The sequence below is a fragment of the Pseudophryne corroboree genome, chromosome 1, assembly GCF_028390025.1.
Source record: "Pseudophryne corroboree isolate aPseCor3 chromosome 1, aPseCor3.hap2, whole genome shotgun sequence".
In the NCBI taxonomy this organism is placed as follows: Eukaryota; Metazoa; Chordata; class Amphibia; order Anura; family Myobatrachidae; genus Pseudophryne; species Pseudophryne corroboree.
Window position 1 is genome coordinate 296,097,031 of NC_086444.1, and position 16,759 is coordinate 296,113,789.

At 46.7% G+C, this 16,759-nt stretch overlaps 1 protein-coding gene across 1 annotated transcript in view; it reads left to right on the forward strand.

Annotated features, from left to right (window-relative positions):
- TMEM116 (transmembrane protein 116) overlaps positions 1 to 16,759 on the forward strand; it is a 135,787-nt gene that overhangs the window by 98,300 nt on the left and 20,728 nt on the right. The window lies entirely within an intron of this gene.

Sequence of the window (16,759 nt, forward strand, 5' to 3'; positions counted from 1 at the left end):
ATTCAGATAAGACTGAAGTTCTCCCTTTACATATTAATCCTGCCATACTCCTTCACCTGCAAAACACTTTTGACTTTCACTGGCGAACTCTGGGAATACAGCTCTCTAGCTCCTATGATAAGCTATTTGATGCAAATTTCCCCCATCTGTTGGAAAAAATCCATCTAGACCTTGTATCCTAGGGTACGCATTTTATATCATGGACTGGCCGTATTAACGCAATTAAAAAGAATGTTCTCCCGAGGTTCCTTTATCTCTTACAAACACTCCCAGTCAGAGTCCCTCCCTTTACATGGCGACCCTTCAGCGTTTAGTTTCCAGGTTCATATGGTCACGTAAAAGACTAGGGTAAAGTTTCGAGTGCTTTGGCTCTGCTCGAAAAATAGTGGTTTAGGCCTTCCTAACTTTCACAAATATTATTTATCGTCTCACCTCACTCAAGCGGTTCTTGCTCATGCTAATCCACACATCAGGGGCTGGGTTGATCTTGAAGCTCACCTTCTCACTTTTCTCTCTCCTTACGCACTCTACTGGATGTTGCCTAAGAATAGTCCCCCTCCCGCTAGTCTCCCCCCTACACTTCGTTTTTCCCTGGCGATTTGGGATTATTGCAGTAGAGCTTTCTCACTGGTCCACAACCGCCTCCTTCTGACTCCTTTATGGAATAATCTGGAGTTTTTGCCCGGCTTAGACCCGAAGCCTTTTTGCTATTGGACTGCTCATAATATAACATTTCTTTATGATATCGCTTCTCTGCGCATTTTCCCAGAATTTTCCACTCTTCAGGACAGATTTGGCCTTCCTGCTAATATCTGCTAATAATATCTACAAATTCGCCACCTCTATACTTACATTTTGAGCCACCATCTGTACCCAACCTACACTCCACTAGAAATATTTTGTCTCCGTTGCTCGGATTCTAAAGGGCTCATTGCCACTTTCTATAGCATACTGATTGCCCATAATAAACCTCCCAAAGAGTCCCACGAGTTGGCCTGGGAGAGGGACCTTGGGGAGAAGCTCGAGCTGAAGGAATGGGTTAAAATTCAACAATCTGCTGCTACTGCCTCAATTTGCATCAGGATTCGAGAAAACACTTTTAAGCGCCTTTACCGGTGGTACTTGGTACCTTCCCGCCTTAGAGCTATATATCCTTCGTCATCGGATAGATGCTGGAGAGGATGTGGAGATGAGGGAACCCTGGCGCACATATTGTGGAGCCGCCCTAATATAAAACGTTTCTGGGTCATGGTACATTGTCTAATCTCTTCTATTACGGGCTTCACACTCCCAACTTGCCTTTCTTTCTCTATTCTCCCACACCCAATCCCTAACTGTGACAAAAATACCTCAGCTCTTATTAGACACATTTTAAATGCTGCTAATTGTACTATTGCGGCTAATTGGAAAAAGCTTGACTCCCCCTCTTCCTCTGCTTTACACGCCTCAATTTGGCACACCTACTACTGTCCCTTGAGCATATCACTAGCTTACTGCATGAAAGTCCACATAAATTTCTAAACATCTGGTCTCCTTGGATATCTTACCACGGGACTAGCACTCGTAACCATTAGAGCACCAGCAGACCCTCCCCCCCTTTTTCCTTCCATTTTCCTTTACTAATGGACCCCTAACTTTCCTTCCTTACCTTCCTCTCCCTCTCTTACCCCTCCCTCCCCACTCCCCCATATTACCAAAATTATGGGTACTGTACCTGATATGTATTCTTATTTCTTGTCGATTCTCAGTTGTATTCACTACATACATTATTTTGTATCCTTTTTGGTTTCAGTCATTGGCTTGCTATACATACAAATGTATTCTATCTTATGCAATACCTCAATAAAATTATTTATAAAAAAAAAAACAGGAAAACTTTCACAAAATCTCTCACTTCCTGATTCTCACACCCTATTACATCCCACCCATAATCTGTGTCAACATGCGAAGTGTAAAATGCAACTTTTATATTAATAAACTTATCAAGACACTCTTTTCTGTATATGACATTTAGAGGCTGATTAAGAGGTGGATCCTTTAGCACTATATGTAGCGTCTTTATTAAAATATCAAAAGCCATAGGAGATGCCTTGTGTAAATAGACACCCACTACTACATCCAGAAATGCAGGATCAGATCCCTCTGCATGAACTTCGGACGTCTGAGTACCCCTCAGGTTCCCTCAGGATGCCTGGTGAAATCCCACTGCCGAAGCCAGTAAAGCTGTGTCTGAGGAAGCAGCTTTGGCACACCCAGAAAATGGAACAGATATACCCACAAATTCTGGAATGCTGCCCATCGACTCCTCTAAATGGCAGAGGTGTTGGCGTAACTACTGTTGGTGCAGGGGATGCAGCTGCTACGGGGCCCAGGCTGCCTCCAGGGCCCGCGGTTCCCCCTGCGCCCATTAATGCTGGCTTGGCTGACAAACCAAACTAGGAACTCGCTTGTGCCGCTGGCAGGTAGGAATGAGAGCATCAGACTGAGCTTATAAAAATGCTGGCACTGACCGCTGGTGGGGGTCTGCATAGGCAGCGGTACAGTGCTTGTGGGGGCCCTGCACTGCCACTATTTGCACAAGTCAGTGGCAACTGAGGGTAATCGGCAGTGAAGAGACCAGTAGCAGTTTGAGGAGAGACGGGAGTCACCCATCAGAGGTGTGGCAGCACATCATGGCACAACAGCAGAGTAATGTGAGGTAGCGGGCAGAGCAGGGGTGCAGGCATGACAAGGCAGACTGCAGTACCTGAGGGAGATGAAGGTCTGGGAGTTGTAGTGTCCTGGTCAGTGAGTACGACTCCTCAGGACAATGTCAACAGCTAACAGGAGATCAGTGGAGCAGTGGTAATCAACACAGCTGCACATGCTTATGCGGTGCTGCCCGGTCAGCTGGGGAAGGGGGGGAAGCCTTCAAAAAATTGCCACTGGGGGCATATCCGTATATAGCACTGTGGGGACATGTGTATCTGGCACAGGTGGCATATCTGGCACTGTGGGGACGTGTGTATCTGGCACTAGGGGCATATATGTATCTGGCACTGGGGACATATGTATCTGGCACTGGGGGCATATATGTATCTGGCACTGTGGGGACATGTGTATCTGGCACTGGGGACATATGTATCTGGCACTGGGGGCATATATGTATCTGGCACTGTGGGGACATGTGTATCTGGCACTGGGGGCATATATGTATCTGGCACTGTGGGGACATGTGTATGTGGCACTGTGGGGCATAGATGTATCTGGCACTGTGGGGCATATATGTATCTGGCACTGTGGGTACATGTGTATCTGGCACTGTGGGGGCATATATGTATCTGGCACTGTGGGGCGTATATGTAACTGGCACTGTGGGGCATATATGTACTGTATTTGGCACTATGAGGACATGTGTATCTGGCACTGGGGGCATATATGTATCTGGCACTGTGAGGCATATGTGTATCTGGTACTATGGGGACATGTGTATCTGGCACTGGGGGCATATATGTATGACACTGTGGGGCATATATGTATCTGGAACTGTAGGGCATATATGTATCTGGCACTGTGGGGCATATATGTATCTGGCACTGTGGGGCATATATGTATCTGGCACTGTGGGGGCATGTGTATCTACCACTGGGGGCATGTGTATCTGGCACTGTGGGGGCATGTGTATTTGGCACTGTGGGGATATATGTATCTGGCACTGTGGGACATATATGTATGTGGCACTGTGGGGCATATATGTACCCGGCACTATGGGGACATATGTATCTGGCACTGTGGGGCATATGTGTACAGTATCTGGCACTATGGGGATATGTGTATCTGGCACTGGGGGCATATATGTATCTGGCACTGTGGGGTATATATGTATCTGGCACTGTGGAGCATATATGTATTTGGAACTGTGTGGCATATAAGTATCAGGCACTGTGGGGCATATTTGTACCTGGCACTGTAGCGCATATATGTATCTGGCACTGTGGGGACATGTGTATCTGGCACTGGGGGCATATATGTATCTGGCGCTGCGGGGCATATATGTAAAGTATCTGGCATTATGGGAACATGTGTATCTGGCACTGGGGGCACATATGTATCTGGCACTGGAGGCACATATGTATCTGGCACTGTGGGGGCATGTGTATCTGGCACTGGGGGGCATATATGTATCTGGCACTGGGGGGCATGTATGTATCTGGCACTGTGGGGCATGTTTATCTGGCACTGGGGGCATGTGTATCTGGCACTAGGGGCATATATGTATCTGGCACTGGGGGCATATATGTATCTGGCACTGTGGGGCATATATGTATCTGGCACTGTGGGGTATATATGTATCTGGCACTGTGGAGCATATATGTATTTGGAACTGTGTGGCATATATGTATCAGGCACTGTGGGGCATATTTGTACCTGGCACTGTAGCGCATATATGTATCTGGCACTGTGGGGACATGTGTATCTGGCACTGGGGGCATATATGTATCTGGCGCTGCGGGGCATATATGTAAAGTATCTGGCATTATGGGAACATGTGTATCTGGCACTGGGGGCACATATGTATCTGGCACTGGAGGCACATATGTATCTGGCACTGTGGGGGCATGTGTATCTGGCACTGGGGGGCATATATGTATCTGGCACTGGGGGGCATGTATGTATCTGGCACTGTGGGGGCATGTGTATCTGGCACTGTGGGGGCATGTGTATCTGGCACTGTGGGGGCATGTGTATCTGGCACTAGGGGCATATATGTATCTGGCGCTGTGGGGCATATATGTAAAATATCTGGCACTATGGGGACATGTGTATCTGGCACTGGGGGCACATATGTATCTGGCACTGGGGGCATATATGTATCTGGCACTGTGGGGGCATGTGTATCTGGCATTGGGGGGCATATATGTATCTGGCACTGGGGGCATGTATGTATCTATCTGGCACTGTGGGGGCATGTGTATCTGGCACTGTGGTGCATATATGTATCTGGCACTGGGAGCACATATGTATCTGGCACTGGAGGCACATATGTATCTGGCACTGTGGGGGCCTGTGTATCTGGCACTGGGGGGCATATATATATATCTGGCACTGGGGGGCATGTATGTATCTGGCACTGTGGGAGCATGTGTATCTGGCACTGGGGACGTGTATCTGGCACTATGGGCATATATGTATCTGGCACTGGGGGCATATATGTATCTGGCACTGTGGGGTATATATGTATCTGGCACTGTGGAGCATATATGTATTTGGAACTGTGTGGCATATATGTATCAGGCACTGTGGGGCATATTTGTACCTGGCACTGTAGCGCATATATGTATCTGGCACTGTGGGGACATGTGTATCTGGCACTGGGGGCATATATGTATCTGGCGCTGCGGGGCATATATGTAAAGTATCTGGCATTATGGGAACATGTGTATCTGGCACTGGGGGCACATATGTATCTGGCACTGTGGGGGCATGTGTATCTGGCACTGGGGGGCATATATGTGTCTGGCACTGGGGGGCATGTATGTATCTGGCACTGTGGGGGCATGTGTATCTGGCACTGGGGACATGTGTATCTGGCACTAGGGGCATATATGTATCTAGCGCTGTGGGGCATATATGTAAAATATCTAGCACTATGGGGACATGTGTATCTGGCACTGGGGCCATATATGTATCTGGCACTGTGGGGGCATGTGTATCTGGCATTGGGGGGTATATATGTATCTGGCACTGGGGGCATGTATGTATCTGGCACTGTGGGGCATATATGTTTTTGGCACTGTGGGGCATATTTGTACCAGGCACTGTGGGGCATATTTGTACCAGGCACTGCGGGACATATTTGTACCTGGCACTGTGGGGCATATACTGTATGTATCTGCCACTGTGGGGACATGTGTATTTGGCTCTGGGGGCATATATGTATCTGGCACTGTGGGGCATATATATACAGTATCTGGCACTATGGAGACATGTGTATCTGGCACTGGGGGCATATATGTATCTGGCACTGGGGGCATATATGTATCTGGCACTGTGGGGACACGTGTATCTGGCACTGGGGATATGTGTATCTGGCACTGTGGGGGCATGTGTATCTGGCACTGGGGGCATATATGTATCTGGCACTGTGGGGACATATGTGTATCTGGCACTGTGGGGCCATATATGTATCTGGCACTGTGAAGGCACCCATTGGCGTTTTTATATGTATGTGGCACTGTACTGTGGCATTATATATATGTGATATTGTACAACATGACTAAAAATGGGGTTATGACACATGGTCATACTCCTACAAACGTCATACCGAAAGGTGTGCGCACAAAAATGGGGCGTGACTTTGTGTCAACTAGGTCACGCCCCCATTTTTGAGCTTGCATGATAGTGGTCCTTACCCTTGACTATAGATCTTTTCTGGCTCTTTGCCTCTAACTGGTTAACCACCCCTGATATAGAGCAATGTGGCTTTAGTATTTACTACTTATGGAGGGGGACCTTGAACTGCACATCCTAATTACAAACATAATAATTATGCATAGCCAGATTAAGGTGGAGGCGCTGGGTATACTGTACCCAGGGTCTCCCTCTGTCATGGGGGCCCCCGGCCAGAGCACATTGACATCACTAACACTCTCTATTGTGCAGCAGCAAAACCAGGCAGCCAGAATGTTAGCAGGACAGTATGCATTCAAGCAGAGACAATGGAGTATCAGGTTTCATGAGCTACCAACATTGCTTCCTGACCAGAGGAAAAATAGGATTTTAATACCTACCAGTAAATCCTTTTCTCTTAGTCAGTAGAGGATGCTGGGGACTCCGTAAGGACCATGGGGTATAGATGGGATCCGCAGGAGACATGGGCACACTATAAGACTTTGAATGGGTGTGAACTGGCTCCTCCCTCTATGCCCCTCCTCCAGACCTCAGTTAGAAAATTGTGCCCAGGGAGACGGACATTTGGAGGAAAGAATTTATTGTTTAAACACGGTGAGTGTCACACCACGAACATACCGCAGAACGTGGCATTCAATAGAATACCAGCCAACGGCATGAAAATACACAGCCACATGCTGAGAGAATATGTAACACAACCAGTGTGTCAACACAACCAATAATAAGACACCGCCTGCCATGGTATGCACAACGTCAGCAACAGCCTGACAGAAAAGAAACACCACAAGAGTGTAACCATAATCAATAACTGCAGACACAGTACGCACTGGGACGGGCGCCCAGCATCCTCTACGGACTAAGAGAAAAGGATTTACCGGTAGGTATTAAAATCTTATTTTCTCATACGTCCTAGAGGATGCTGGGGACTCCGTAAGGACCATGGGGTTTATACCAAAGCTCCAGACCGGGCGGGAGAGTGCGGACGACTCTGCAGCACCGATTGAGCAACATGAGGTCCCCCTCAGCCAGGGTATCAAACTTGTAGAACTTAGCAAAAGTGTTCGAACCCGACCAAATATCCGCTCGGCAAAGTTAAACCACCGAGACTCCTCGGGCATCTGCCCAAGAAAAAAAAACCCTTCCTAGTAGAATGGGCCACCACCGAATTCGGTAACGGCAATCCAGCCGTAGAACGAGCCCGCCGAATCGGATCACAGATCTAGCGTGTAACCGACTGCAGAGACGCAGGCGCCCCAATCACGCTGGGAGCATACCGGACAAACAGAGCCTCTGTTTTCCCAATCTGAGCCAAATTGGCGACATAAATATTCAAAGCCCTGACTACATCGAGAGAAATTGAATCAGCCAATGCTTAAGTAACCACAGACATCAAATAGGCTGGTTTCTGCGAAACAAAAGGCAGAATGAGGCTGCGCTAAACTGTTACATATAACAACAATAATATCTGATAATTCAAAATTTAATATTAAAAATAAATACACTGGAATGTAAGAATATATACACCATTAATAGCATGTTCCAGTAATAAACGTTAAAAGGTGTACATAGTACAATGAATAAAACCAGGGTTACCCAATATGCCAGGGGTGGAAGTAGTAATGAAATAAGGAAGTCCGTTCCAAATATTTTTTACTGCGAAACACCTAAACCACTTTTGGCAAAACTATTATCCGAGTTCTCAATTTCGCTCTTTCCACCTGGAAGATCAAACAGGGGCTCCTGTGAGACCCAGCCGCTACTTCAGACACCCGCCTTGCGGATGCCAAAGCCAAAAGCATGACCACTCTCCAAGAGAGAATTTTTAACACAACCTTTCATAAAGGTTCCAATCATTGTGACACAAGAAACTCAACACCGCGTCAATGGTCCCACGGTGCTAATGGGGGCACAAATGGAGGTTGGATGTGCAGTACTCCTTCCACGAAGGTCCGAACTTCCAGAAAGTTCGCCAATTCTTTCTTGAAAGAAAATGTATAAGGCCAAAACCGCTCTTGAACGGAGCCTAACTTTAGGCCTGCCTGGAGAAGAACGACCCAGCTGAAGCTTCCGCAGTAACCTTCTTGGATTCACACCAAGACACATATATTCTCCAAACACGGTGGTAAGGCTTTGCCGTTACTTCTGTTCTAGCCTGAAGAAAAGTGGAAACGACTTCACTGGGAATACCCTTTCTGGCTAGGATATGGCGTTCAACCGCCACACCGTCAAACGCAGCCGCGGTAAGTCTTGATACACGTCCGGATCTTGCTGTAACAGTTCCTCACGTAGAGGAAGAGGCCAGGGATCTTCTATGAGTAAATCTTGAAGAACTGGATACCAAGCCCTCCATGTTCAGACCGGAACCATGAGGATCGCCTGAACCTTTTTCATCTTACGTTTATCACCTTCAGAAGAGTGAAAACGGAGAGGACACATAACCCGACTGAAAACACCCAAGGTGTCCCGAGGACGTTCACTGCTATAGCCTGAGTCTCCCCTGACCTGGAACAATATCCTTGAGATCTCTCATTGAGGCGAGACGCCAACCTGTCCAATTGAGGTACTCCTCAAAGACTTTTTGCTTCAGTGAAACGCCTCTATGACGACAGCATTTCTCCCGGATAGAGATCACATCTGCAGAGGAATCTATTTCTTCGTCGTTCATATCCGGAACGAAGACTGCTAATATAGCGTTTACCAGACTTTCCACCCAGCGGAAAACTTTTATAGCATCTGCCATCGTCGCTTTGCTCCTTGTTCCGCCCTAGTGGCTTACTTACACCACTGCTGCCAAGTCGTCCGACAGCATTAACACGGGCAGATCACTAAGCCTATGTTCACTGAAAATAGCTCTGAATTCAAGAAAACTTATTGCAGACAAGCTTCCCAGCTTGATCTTTTCCTCTGGAAATACTTCCCTTGCTAGGACTGCTCCCCAGTCTCGGAAATCTGCATGCATGGACACCAGGATCTCCACTTGGATTCCGAACCTTCGTCCCTCTAGGAGGTGAGAACTGAGCAGACACCACAGGAGCGATATCCTGGCCATTAGGATTATATTCTGGCGCATGTGCAGGTGAGACCCGGACCACATTTCCAACTGGCCCCATGAAAACCACTCTGGCAATTGATCTGCTCATCGAAAAGCCTCTGAGGCCGCACCAACTTCTTCATCAACGGAACATATTGATGGATTGTCACTGCAAATCTGATCCAACTCTGGATCCTCAGACCTCTTTCCACAGGAAAACACAGAACCTCCACCGTTCAGTATCTACTCTGATACCCAGCTCAGACATCTGCGTCATTGGGAACAACAGCCATTCCCTGTGTTGAAGAACAGTCAGAGAGAAACAACGATTTGCACCACTTGTTTCTTGACCTCGCCTTAATCAGGAGAGCGTCTCAGTACAGAATAACAATGGCTCTTACTATTGAAAGAAACCCATCATACTGCCATCACTCCGGTAAAATGGCAAAGACAAACCTGGATATCAACCTAGATAAGCCAGATGTGGAGAAAAACGCATTTAACCCCTTTTCTACCTTTACGCGCTGAAGCTCCCTTCGTAAGTAGAAACTTAGATTCTAACATTATTATTTTTTTGGACAGCAGGACAATGTCCTGAACCTGACGCAACTCTGGATATGGCGTTGCGTACTACCTCCCCTTCCAGAGGGGAATCGCTAAGATCCATTAAAAAAATCAGTGAGGGGAATCCTCTGTAAACCCCAGCATGTCCCCTTTTGGATTCTATGAGTAACTCACAGGTCCAAGTCCATTCTCGGACTGACTGAAGAATAGTAGACGAGTTCCCACCAGAGTGGGCTCCAGACAGATAGACCCAGCGACATGCGGTGGATGTGGTAGAAACAGAAAACAACATCCGCTTCTGCGAACCTAACAAGGCTGCAGCACTCTTACCTTGTCACCTTCCACAATCTGCACCGAAAAGGAAAAAAAAAAGGTATCAAACCGGTTAAAATGACTGCATCCCACACACGAATGCGTCACCAACCGTTGTGAGGGAATCTAACTCACGAAGTTAGACTTACCCGCGGTATCTGCCGAGATTGACTGAACTGAGGCCTCCCCAACAGCGGTACACTGTTACAGGAAAACACTCCAGTATCTCTCGGATTCAGCCTCAGCGTTTCTTCTGCAGACACACTGCAACCTGCCGCCATGTTATAAAGAAGGATCAACATAAGACACATCCCCTCTCTCTATAGGGTAAATCTATCGGATGCCTTTCCGAATACAAACATTCCTCCATGTGCAGGTAATGCAAATAACTCCAAAGTAAAGAATAAAATATCACTTAGCTTCCTGTGTACGATCCTTTGCGACAGGGCCCCGTGTCGACCAGGAGTTGACTTTCACAGTATTCTATCCGCAGCGGGAAAAGAATAAACGTTTGGACTTCTTTCTGAGACCAACTCGTCACGGCCGACCTAGAGCTTTACCAACAGAGCGACCAGCACATGAGAAGGAATACTACAGTATTATTTCAGCATCCATTAAAAATGTAATATGAATAAACATAATGTAATACTCAACTACACACATATCCTAAATATATATATATATATATATATATATATATATATATACACATATCAGCGGGTTATCCGGAACCAACGGGTCCCTAGTGACATTAATGTGTTCTGAATGTGTATGATCATGTACTGAATGCCCCAGTTGTGGATCTATCAGGAAACAATGTGGTCGACAGAAAACCTAGTATTCGTCGACAGCAGGGAGTAGTAATCATGCAAAATAACATTCTTGTAACTCCGAGGGGACTGAAGGAAGATACATAAATAAGTTCAATAACACTCCCCTACATGTACTACCATGTCTGTGCTCGAGCTACAGGCCCATGGAACCGTACCCTACGTATACATATAAACATATATACAGGTATAAGGTAGTTACCGCATGTTAATTAACACCCAGTAATAACAGTTGGTGTCGACAGAGTCACCCACATACTACTGTCTCCCATACAGTGTTTACTTTTGACAAGTATACAACTACCGACCTGCTGACACTGCATCTACAGAATCAAGTACCAACAGCAGTCGGCGATGTCGACTGTGATCTGCATAAATGACAGAGCACTCACTCACTCCTGTCGACATATGTCGACTAAAGCTATAGTGGGTTTTCGACAGGGAACACAGAGATATGAATATATATATATATATATATATATATATATCACACAGAATACAAGCCCATCTGTCTAAAATAGTACTATATTCCTCTAAATAGCACTAAACATTGTGCCCCCTCATGCTTTTGGCGGGGACAAGTAGAAAATGGCGCTGTAACCTGAAGTGAGGGCTAAGCCCCGCCCCCTCTCGGCGCGCTCCAGCTCGCAAAAAACAGCTTCATGTATGCTATCGGGGGTCCCTATACAGTGTTTACATACTGTATAGATGTACTGTCCCCCCCCAAAGAGGTATATATATATATATATATATATATATATATATATACACACAGGTTGAGTCTCCCTTATCCAAAATGCTTGGGACCAGAGGTATTTTGGATATGGGATTTTTCCGTATTTTGGAATAATTGCATACCATAATGAGATATCATGGTGATGGGACCTAAATCTAAGCACAGAATGCATTTATGTTTTATATGCACCTTATACACACAGCAGGAAGGTCATTTTAGCCAATATTTTTTATAACTTTGTGCATTAAACAAAGTGTGTCTACATTCACACAATTCATTTATGTTTCATATACACCTTATACACACAGCCTGAAGGTCATTTAATACAATATTTTTAATAACTTTGTGTATTAAACAAAGTATGTGTACATTGAGCCATCAAAAAACAAAGGTTTCACTATCTCACTCTCACTCAAAAAAGTCTGTATTTCGGAATATTCCGTATTTCGGAATATTTGGATATGGGATACTCAACCTGTGTATATATATATATATATATATATATATATATTGCTGCCCAGGGCGCTCCCTCCCTAGCGCCCTGCACCCTTGTAAAAACCGTTGGCGTGTGGGAGCAATGGCGCGATATCTGGCGGGGGTATCGTAAACGGTGCCCAGGCACCGAATCTGCACTTATGCCAGCGGTAAAACTTCCAGTAACTTGCTGCCCAGGGCGCCCCCCCCAGCGCCCTGCACCCTGTGAGTGCCGTTGGTGTGTGGGAGCATGGAGCGCAGCGGGACCGCTGCGCTGTACCTCCGTTACTGAAGTCTTCTGCCGTCACTGAAGTCTTCTTTTCTTCCAATACTCACCCGGCTTCTTTCTTCTGGCTTCTGTGAGGGGGGTGACGGCGCGGCTCCGGGAACAAGCAGCTAGGCGAACCAAGTGATCGAACCCTCTGGAGCTAATGGTGTCAAGTAGCCTAAGAAGCAGAGCCTTTGAACTAAGAAGAAGTAGGTCTGACTTCTCTCCCCTCAGTCCCACGAAGCAGGGAGACTGTAGCCAGCAGGTCTCCCTGAACATAAAAAACCTAACATAAAGTCTTTTAGAGAAACTCTGTAGAGCTCCCCTAGTGTGTGTCCAGTCACTCCTGGGCACAAAGTCTAACTGAGGTCTGGAGGAGGGGCATAGAGGGAGGAGCCAGTTCACACTCATTCAAAGTCTTATAGTGTGCCCATGTCTCTTGCGGATCCCGTCTATACCCCATGGTCCTTACGGAGTCCCCAGCATCCTCTAGGACGTATGAGAAAATAGGAGTGGGGAGAGAGCTGTAAGTGACCCAGGGATCCCGGCTTCTCCTCCTCCCTACCTGGGTGTCTGGGTCCTGTGTAACTTGTAATCTAATGGGAGCATTCAGGTTTAGAGAGAGACACACACACAAACACACACACACACACACACACACACACACACACACACAGTCCGCCTGATTCCTGTCCCAGTGTGTAACAATTCAAGAAAACTTTATAAAATAGTTGTCTCTCAACTGGGCCGGTGCTAGGGTGCTCGGCGCCCTCCTGCAAACTATAAATTTTGCGCCCTCCTATAAATACATATGTAATCGCTCTCATCCTACCCGCAAGCGGCCGCATTGTGCTTGCGACTAGCTGCGGCAAGCTGCATCTGGGTCGCTGGAACATACGAGCCATGCAATCACAATGTCTGTGATACATTATGCCACACACCGCAATGCCCACTACACATTAAGCCCTACAGAGTAAGGCTTCTAATTACTTTTAAATTACCTGATCGTTGCCAAGGGTTTAATGATCTTGGTTCCATGCACGGTGCCAGGGGTTTTCATGTTCAGGGTGTCATGCTTGTTGCCAGGGGTTTCATGCGCTGGGTGTCATGGGGAGTAATGCTGCCCAAACCGCTCCCCACTGTTTAGTGTGCCGCGCACACTGCTGCCCGACCCCCCTGTTGCTGCTGCCACCGCCACGCCAGGGTAGCAAGTTGGCAGGCCTGCAAGGTGCCGCCAGCCGCGGCCAGCGCTATGCGCTCCCGGCACTTCCTAGACGCTAGAAATCAAGTATGACCTCTAGCATGTCTCCTCCATGGCGGCAGCCATTTTGGAAGGGACATTTAGCAGATTGACATGCGGTCGACTAGTCCGCATGCCAATCTGCTCTGAATCAGTGGTGGTGCCCCCGTAGCCCTGCACCTCCTAGCCTCCACAGTGGCTGCGGGGGCAGTAGTTATGCCACTGAATAGGACACTTTATCTCCCCCTCCATTAATATGCAACTCTCTAGCACACATTAATATGACACTACCCCCCCCAAAACAAATATAATACAAACCCCCCACCCCTCCAAAAAAACACATTAAAATGACATTACCCCCAGCTTATATTAATATAACACTACCCCCCCTTTCCAGCACACAATAACATGACAGTGACACTACCCCCCAAAACACATTACTATGACATTACCCCCCAAGCACATATTAATATGTCACTCCTCCCCCCAAAAAACACATGAATATGGCACTTTATCCCCTCCCCGTTAATATGCAACTCCCTAGCACACATTAATATGACACTACCCCCAAAAACAAATATAATACAACCCACCCAACCTCCAAAAAGAACACAATATGACATAACCCCCCAGCACATATTAAAATGTCACTCCTCCCCCCAAAAAAGACATGAATTTGACACTTTAACTCTCTCCCCTTCTTCCCCCTCCCTCCATTTATCTGCAGCAGAATTTACCTGAGACTTAGCAGGGCCTCTGCTCCTATGTGTGCCTGTGGTGCTGCAGGCTGCTACACTGCAACGCTGCTCCTCTTCTGGCTGGCTCCGCATGTGCATCATGTGACTTCCTTTTTATCGGTGCCCCGTGAATCCAGCACTGATGGGAAGGGAGGGAGGCTGCTGAAAACTGCTGTGTGTCCTCAGTGACAGAGAGGAGTCTCAGGAGAAGGGGGTATGGGGAGGGGGGGGGGAAGGGGCGGGTGTGCTGGTGCGTGCACTGCTGCCTGTCTTCCAGCTAGGTGCAGCGTGGAGGAACAAGCCAAGGAGGAGAAGGAAGGGGGAGGCCAGAGCTGGCCCTAACCAATATGATGCCCTAGGCAAGATTTTGGCTGGTGCCCCCTAGCACCACCGCTGGTTCCGCCTCTGACCTTGCACCTCTTTCCCAGTACCATCACCCCTCCCCCATAGCAGTCCTTGTACCCCTTATATTTTAAATAGGAACAATTCGCACATTTGACGCACAGCCCAAAAAGGGGCATCTTCTTGCTGGGAAGGGGCATGGCCACACAATAGTAACCCCAATTCCAATTTCGCCACACAGTACTGCACTTTATTCACATTTTATCTTACGATAGTGTCCATAATTCATATTACATCCCACAGTAGTATCACTTTACCTTATAAACGTTACTCCTCACAGTAGAGCCCCTTATTCACATTACACCACACCCTATTGCTCTTTATTCACATTAGATGACACAGTAGTGCCCTTTCTATATGCAACGCCACATAGTAGAGCAGCTTATACACATAATGCCACACATTAGTAATGCATTTATACACAATTCCACACAGTAATGCCCCGTACACATATAAGACACCTTATTAATGTCCTTATAAACATAATGCACCTTACACATTATGACAACCTTTATTAATGCCCTTTTACACATAATGTCCCTTACACATATGGCATACATTATTAATGCCCTTATACACATAATGACACACATAGTGCCCCCTACACATTTGCTGCACATTAGTGCCCCTATACACATAATGACACACATACAGTAGTACCGTTACACATATGTTGCACATTATTAATGCCCTTATACACATAATGACACACATAGTGCCCCTACGCATTTTTTGCACATTATTAGTGCCCCTATACACATAATGACACACATACAGTAGTACCCTGTTACACATATGCCGCACATTATTAATGCCCTTATACACATAATGACACACACAGTGCCCCTTACACATATGTTGCACATTATTAATGCATTTTTACATGACACACATAATGCTCCTTACACATATTCTGAACACTACTGCACAACCAACCCACTCACATGCACACAGCACTCACACTTCCACTAACACTGTGACCTCTGCCTCTGCTTGGATACAGATGTGTCCTCATAAATCTTGCATCAATGCTAACGTCTGGCACCTTTTTTTTAATGAAAATGCATCTTATTTGCATTGCTATGTGGCTAGGATGCCCAAGCAGCTTCTGCTGATTAAACTGATATGCAGCATGCCTATATACTTTGTGAGACTGTGGCTGTATCTGCATATGAAATGCTACATACAGAATATAGGCATGCCGCATATCATTTTAATCAGCAGAAGTTGCTGATGCCCCTAGGCATATCAAATGCCCTAGGCAATTGCCTAGTTTGCTTATACCTATGGCCGGCTCTGGGGGAGGCACCTGCAAGGCTCACACACAGCACACAGGAGAAGACCTTATGTTCGTTCTGCCGGCGCTGCCTGTCAGTTTGACAGGCAGAGCCTGCAGCAGTGGACAGCAGCACTGCGGGCCAGCAAGGTAGCAGAGCGGTGGGACAGCGCCTCTCCCACCCTGCGCCTCCCTGCTTTGCAGTCCATGCTGAGCGGGTAGCGCCGGGCATGTCACTCAATTAGGTGGAGCTATAAACAGTAATCATGCATGATTAAACTATTTGTTTAAATCTAATATACACCATTGGTTTAAATTTAAAATACACAATCTATACATCCAAAGGCGACCTGTTCCAGTGGAGGACAACATGCTCTCTACCTGGACTTCCCTCTTAATTTATGATTGCAATCACCTCTGTTGAAATACCTTTCTCATCAATTAAATAGTTCAACACAGGTGATGCCAATCATTTATTAAGAGGGAAGTCCATGTAGAA